This window comes from Leptonychotes weddellii, chromosome 10, assembly GCF_054177405.1.
Source record: "Leptonychotes weddellii isolate Sample4059 chromosome 10, ASM5417740v2, whole genome shotgun sequence".
In the NCBI taxonomy this organism is placed as follows: domain Eukaryota; kingdom Metazoa; phylum Chordata; class Mammalia; order Carnivora; family Phocidae; genus Leptonychotes; species Leptonychotes weddellii.
This window is the reverse complement of record NC_138378.1, coordinates 3,571,005-3,578,321: the sequence shown is the minus strand read 5'-3', so window position 1 is coordinate 3,578,321 and position 7,317 is coordinate 3,571,005.

The following is a 7,317-nucleotide window of genomic DNA, read 5'->3' as shown; positions in this document are numbered from 1 at the left end:
CTTCTCTGGCCTGTAGGCACCTTGGTACTGCCCTGCCCACTGCTTACTTCTCAAGTGTTGAGCAAACAGGTGAGCCAGTGGATAAATGGTGTTGGAAATATGGGAATGACCACTGGTCTCTGGACCCTCCCTCCGATTATCAGTGGAGGTCAGTGGTCCGGTGGGGGATCACAGTTGGGCTCTGTTTTCAGTCCCTTCTTCTGAATCTCCTTCCTCTTTCCAGCTTTAAACTCTGGATCACCTCACATCTCAGTCTCCAGGTGTCTTCTCAATCCACATTTATTTCCAAGGGGAGCTTATCCCAAAAGCTATAAATGCAACCCATCAGCTGACAACTCCCAAGTTCAAATCTCCAGACCCAACCATCCCCTTTGTAAGACCATGGCTAAGTCTCTGAGCCTTTCTGTGCCTCAGTTTGCTCATCTGTAAAATGGGGATAAAATGACCTTTCTTACTGCTGTGTATTATAGATACTACATGTCAATGTCTAGCAGGTGCCCAGGAAGTGGAAAGTTTATCTTATTAAGGTTCTGCTATAGGACGCTCCTGAGATCACTTATATTATCAGACATCCCTAATAAGGAACATTTGGGGAGAAAATGAAAGCAAGAACTAAACTATGGTAGATCCCAGCATCTCCTGGCTGTTCTACATGCAGGGAAGGCAGCCCAGAGCCACCCCTGGTCTCCTTGAAGTGTGAAGTATGTGTACTGTTTGTACTTTTTCTTGTTAATCTGTTTTTCCAAAGGTTTTCATTTGTCATTTCCTTTTGTCTTCAATCAGTTCAGAGCAGGGATGTTAACAGACTCCAGGATTGTTTTGAGTCGTTAACGACCAAGGTGTTGTTGAGAGACAGTGCTGGTGAGAACGAGGGGGTCACAGAGCCGATGCCTGGGGCCCGTGTGGGGGGCTTTCGGAGGGGGGCTGCGGCGGCCCAGCCTAACGCAGTGCCTCCACCAGAGGGTGGGGGCGGGCAGAGCTGGAGGTAGGCCCTCTCAGGACTCAGGGTTACGGGGTCAGCCTTCGAGAAGAACTTTTCTCTCTTTCATCCCCAGGACTCTTGTCTGGGAAACGTGCTTTGAGTTTGAAACCGAGTTGAAGTGTGGAATAAAAGAGGACGTGGTTGAACACTCAAGGAAAGGCCTTCTGGTCTGAGGGCACCAGGGGCTGCCGGCCCTCCAGTTCCCTCTGTGGACTGTGTGTGTGGCGTCCCCTTTGCTCAGAACTCCCTGGATCCCCAGCACTCCCACCCCCGTCCCCTTGGACTGGGTTTCAAGCCAAAATCCTGGAAGGCGTTCTGTGTCCTCTTCATCATGCTTCTGCCTCCCTCTCACATTGAGAACAGCAGAGCCTCTATCCGCAGTCTAGCTTTTCAAGGGGCCGGTGACCTGTGGGCGATCCCCGTGCAGTGGTCAGAAGCCCCGCGCGCGTCACATGCCTGCGTCACTCACCTCGCTCATCTCATCATGGAGGCAGGTCCTTGTCTCACATCCTTGCAAGAAGAGGGGACAACAGCACAGGAGGATGATGAGAGAAGCCACATACACATAAATGCTGTTCCAGTATGTTGTTGTTATTGGTCCATTTCCTTACCGATGCCATTCGTCTCTTACCATGCCTGGTTTGTAAGTTACACTTTATTGTAGGTATGTATGTATGGGAAAAAGTGGGGATAGGATTCGGTGCTATCTGCGGTTTCAGGCATCCAGCGGGGCTCTTGGAACACATCCCCCACAGATAAGGGGGGATTTCTGTATCACAAAATCCAGTGGCTCTGCCCCCAAAACATTTTCTGAATCTGATCACGATTCTTTACTCCTGCCACCATGATCCCCATTAAACCACCAGCATGTCCTGTTTGGTCTATACAAGCATCCCAACTGATCTCCCTGCTTGATCTTGGTCCCTACGGTCTATTCTCTACATGCCGCTAGAGGGCCCAGGGGCAGAGCCCAGATCCCCAGAGGGTTACTTTCCAGCCTTAAAACCGAATGGTCTTGGCACTGCTGGGTTTCTAACCTGCATGCAGTCAGCGACCCCTGTACTTCTCACCGTCTCTCCCTTGTGAAGTGGCAATGTCTACCTCGTGCCTATCCCACCATTGTATTCAGGGAGCGGATAACCGGTTTCCTGGGGCACCATCTGCAGGTGGAAAGTAATTTTGCCCCAGGATGGATCATAGCCAATGTCTCACCCATCCCTGATTTAGATGATGTAGATCATGAGATTGGGGACTTTTGAACTGATGATATTTAGATGAGGTTTTTTTTTTTTTCTTAAAGATTTTATTTATTTATTTGACAGAGAGACAGAGAGAGGGAACACAAGCAGGGGGAGCAGCGGAGGGAGAGGGAGCAGCAAGGAGCCTGATGCAGGACTCGATCCCAGGACCCTGGGATCATGACCTGAGCTGAAGGCAGATGCTTAACGACTGAGCCACCCAGGTGCCCCTAGATGAGGTTTCAGACATAGAGTTGATGCTGTAATGGGCTGAGACTTTGAGGAATTTGGGTTGGGGTGAGTGTGCTTTGCGTATAGGACAGATGTGAATTTGGGGAGCCGGGGGCCAGACTGTAGTGGGTTCCATGGTGACCCTCCTCTAAATATAGGTCCACATGAAACCTGTGGATGTGACCTTATTTGGAAAAAGGATCTTTGCAGATGTACTTAAGAGATGAGCTCATTCTGGATTAGGGTGGGCCCTAAATCCAATGCTGCGTGTCCTTATAAGAGGAGAGGGAGGAGTGGACAGGGAAGAGAAGGGCAGAGTGAGGGCCGAGCCAATGGGAGCTACACTGCCCCATTCTGGAACTGCCAGAATCTGGAAGGCACCAGAAGGAGTCTCCCCTAGAGCCTTCAGAGCTTCATTTCAGACTTCTGTGAGATAATAAATTCCTGTTGTTTTATGCCACTAATTTTGTGGTAATTGGTTACAGCAGCTACAGAAACCTAGTGCGCTCTCCTTCATCCTTCTGTCCCTCCTTCTGTTTGTCAAATGCCAAGCTCGATTCCACCCCTCTGGGAGCTTTGCACTGGCTCTTTTCTTTCCCGGAACACCCTTCCCCCAGATCTGTAAGTATCTGCCTCCCCCCCCCATCCGGGGGTCCACTCCAAAATCAGCTAGCTACTAAGAGTGGCCTTTGGCAGCACCAATGTGAATGGTCTCCCTAGCTACTCAGTATCGCCTCACAATTCCTTCCAGTTTATTCCACAGTCTAATTATGTTCTTCCCTGTTATTGATCTCTTTCTTCCCTGTCTTCCCCCAACAGAACTACAAGTGTCTTGAGGGCTGGGACTTTGTTCCTTAGTGCCAAAGACAGTCCCTGTGTCCTGGATGGTCTTTAGTAGATTTGCTGAACAAACAAATGGGTAGATGGATGGATAAAAGGCAGAGAAGGCCTCTGGTCTTGCAGGCCTCATATTTTCTCACCTTGTGAACAGAGGAGAAAATGGGGGGCTCCAGGCCACCAGCAAGCCTATGACAGCATTCAGAGTGCATCTTCTGAGACCCTGGGAGCTGGCAAGACTTCTGCCCTTTTCCGTTCTTTCTTCTGCTGTCTGGAGACTCTTTTTCAGGGGTCTGGGGTTTCCATCTTGCTTGATCTCTGGCTGTCCTGTGCCCCCATCACCCACTGATGCCTGGATGCCGTTGGCTGGGACCTGTGAGCTCACACTTCCTTGGTCTGCTCCTTGCCCCATCCTGGCCTCTGCCCTTCCCTTTCCTGTTTTCCTTCTCTTCTTTCCAGTCCAGAGCATCTTACTTAACAAGCCCACAGTGATCAAGGAACATTCTCTCCCAGGCCGTGTAGCTCCAAAGAGGATAGGCTGCTCTTAGGCATCTGTGTTGAACACACACGTGCGTATTAGATGAACCAACAGGCCCACCAGCCCCAGCAAATAACATGGCTGTTTGCAGAGAACATGTGCATGCTTTTTAAGTATCTAAAGTTGTGACTCACCCACCTTCTATCTCCTGGAGAGACCTCAGTCTGGGGAGGTGGTTGAGAACCCTCGGGCTTACATAGAAACCAGTGGCATCTCAGCTTTCCCCATTGGCTCCCAGCCTTGTGGCTGCCCCCTGGGTGGCCTGCCTCGCTTCTGAGCAAATAGGGGAACTGAGGAGGAGGTGGAAGCTGGAGAGCCCTCATAAAGTCTGGTGGCCTTGCCAAAGGGTCCTGTTGATCCCACCTGGCATGTTCCCAGCCTCTGCTCCCAAGATGGTGAACATGGCAAGTCAGCTCCTGGTGGAAACAGGCACACAGGTCCCCAAGGCCAGAGAATTCCTTCCTTCTCCTCTAGAGAACAGGTTGGGTTCCCTTCCCTTTGACATAAACCCTCAATATTAGAGCACATTCCCAAACCAGCCATTCCTGGTTGCCATATTGGTAGATGTCAGCTCACTTCAGCAAACTCATTTGATGAGCTTTAGTTGGATGCCAACACCAGCCAGGTACTGAGAGAGGCTGAGGATATGAAGGTGATAATGACATGGACCTCACCTTCTCATCTTCAGGGAGCCTCCCCTTCTATCACAGGGGACACGCCAGGGCAAGGACGTGCTACCATAGACAAGGAAGCATGAGATGTGATGGGAAACCTGGATGTGGTGTCAGAGCTCAGTTCTGGCCGAGGACCTCCATTTGTTTTGAGCTTTAGGCCCTAAGGCCAGTTACTTAATCTCTCTGTGCCTCAGTTTCCCTGATGGTGAAAAGGGATCATAAGGGTACCTACTCCCTGGTTGACAGAAAGATTAAATGAGATGAGATATGGAAAGAGCTTAGCGTGGTGCCTGGCACACAGCGGAGACAATAAATGATAGCTTTTAATCATAACAAATGATTTGTATAGGATTCTGTAGACACCCACACACCGGGGTTCATACTTGGCCACGTGGAGGGTAAATTGCATCCCGCCCGTGTTTGCACCACAGTTAGTATTGTGGTGGTAAGCTGCTCCAAACTGCATTTGGGGAGCCAAAGTAGTTGGTTTTGAGCTGGACTGTCTTCCAGAATTGTCTCCAGGCTGTCTCCTGCAGTGGCCCCAAGTCTCCTTGAAGCAGACATGATACATCAAAGTTCTCACGTTATCAGTAATTCCTACACTTGGCAAAAGGAGTGACTCTGGGGCTGCATTATGGTCCGTGTCTGGGAGTGCCTGGCCTCAGGTTCTGTAGCTGAGCAGTAGTGAGGAGCCCATGGAGGGGGAAGCAAGGTTCGCGGGGTGAGGGGAGTGGAGGGTAGAGGCAGCACCTCTCCTGGGCAACCGCTGGGTGACACCCCGGCAGCCCTTTGGGATGAACAGCCCGCAGACTGGTCTGGCCGCACCCTCACCGATGATCAGCCCGCGCTGGGAGGCCCGTCAGCCTTTGCACAGAGGGAGGCTGGGTGGAAATCCCCGGAACCCTGATGAGACCTGGTTCAGCACGTGCTTGTAGCTGCTTCCCATCGGCTGCCCAGACCTGCTCACTTGCGTGCACTCCCTCCTCCCTGCTCTCCCCTCACCAGCACCAGGGACCTTCTCTGGGGGCTTTCTCAGAGTCTCAGGCGTGGGTGGACTGCCCCGTCCCAACACCTTGAGCTCAGCCTTGCGGCCACTGTCACAGCCATCACCTTACCTTTGTTGGGGCTCATGCTGTCTCCCCTGCTAAAGGATAAGCTGAACCAAAGGGACAGTGGCTATGAGCACAGTGTCTGAGGCCATGGAAGCACTCAGAGTATGTGATGGATAAATAAGCCTCCAGCAAGCTGGGGCCACTCCCCTCGAGGGGCTCCAAGGTCACCCTCGTCATCATCAGAATTGCAGCAAAAATAGTACCAGCACAGAGCTGTTGAGTTAAGATGCGTGTATCATTGCGTAGATAGATGGTCTCACTTAGAATCCTCCCAACGGCACGGTGAGCCAGCTGGGTGTCACTGCTGTCACTGTTTCTCCAAGGAGGACAGAGATTTGGAGAGCTGAGCAGGTGCTCACAGCCAGGGTGCTGAGCGGCATCTGAACCTGAGCTGGGAGGCTGGTGCCCTCCCTCGCGCGTAGCAACCATGCAGGTGAGTTCCAGTGCCGCACGGGGGACGATTCAGGAGGTGCGGGGCCACCGCATGGACACTAATCCCCCCATGATAAGGCCACTCCCTAGTTCTGCCCTGATCCTGATCGCCTCCAGGACAGTCTCTCTGCAGACCACATACCTTGAACACCTTCTTTTTTTTTTTTTTTTAAAAGGTGATTTTTTTTAAATTTTTTAATTTATTTTTATATTTATTTTTATTTTTTTTTTAAAGATTTTATTTATTTATTTGTGAGAGAGAGAATGAGAGACAGAGAGCACGAGAGGGGGGAGGGTCAGAGGGAGAAGCAGACTCCCCGCTGAGCAGGGAGCCCCATGCGGGACTCGATCCCGGGACTCCAGGATCATGACCTGGGCCGAAGGCAGTCGCTTAACCGACTGAGCCACCCAGGCGCCCGCCTTGAACACCTTCTTAATGATGACTAACTTTTTTTTTTTGCATAAAGAGAGGGAGAGCCAAGAGCTCAGAGCCTTCGGCACACAATCATACCTGGTTAGATTCTGATGAGGGTGTTTTGCGCTTTCCTTTATTTAAATTTATAGTGACTTTCTCTTCATGGCGCTTGAAACTGGTTTCCATTTGTTTACTGGCATCGTCTCTTTCTAAAGTAAGAATTTTGAGGAGAAAAGGTATGGAGTAAAAGATATTAAGTGAGTGGTGGCAGAGGAATGCCAGGCTCTGGGCTGAAGGATGTGTGTGATGGGTCCGCTGTACTGCAGGTCCGCAGGCCGTGCTCGGACTTGGCCTCGCCTCTTGTGAATGCCCGCCACCCTACAGACCGCAGGACACCCCTAGCCCTTCATCACACCTGTCTGGCTTTGTGCTCTAGTGATTCCCCGCCTCTTTCTTCATCTCCTCGGCAAGTCACAGGTTTCTAAAGTGCAAAGACTGCGTTGCATTTCTGCATGTCCCTGGACACCAAGCATACTGCTCCCTGGTTGCTGGTGATTGATGGTCTCGATCTTGTGGATGTCACTGCTATCGCTCGACAGTACCTGGCTTGAGCATTTGGCATGAATTAGCCGCTTATTCACACATTTGAGAAAACAGGCCAGGGCGCCTGGGTGGCTCAGTTGGTTAAGCGACTGCCTTCGGCTCAGGTCATGATCCTGGAGTCCCAGGATCGAGTCCCGCATCGGGCTCCCTGCTCGGCGGGGAGTCTGCTTCTCCCTCTGACCCTCCTCCCTCTCATGCTCTCTGTCTCTCATTCTCTCTCTCTCAAATAAATAAATAAAATCTTTAAAAAAAAAA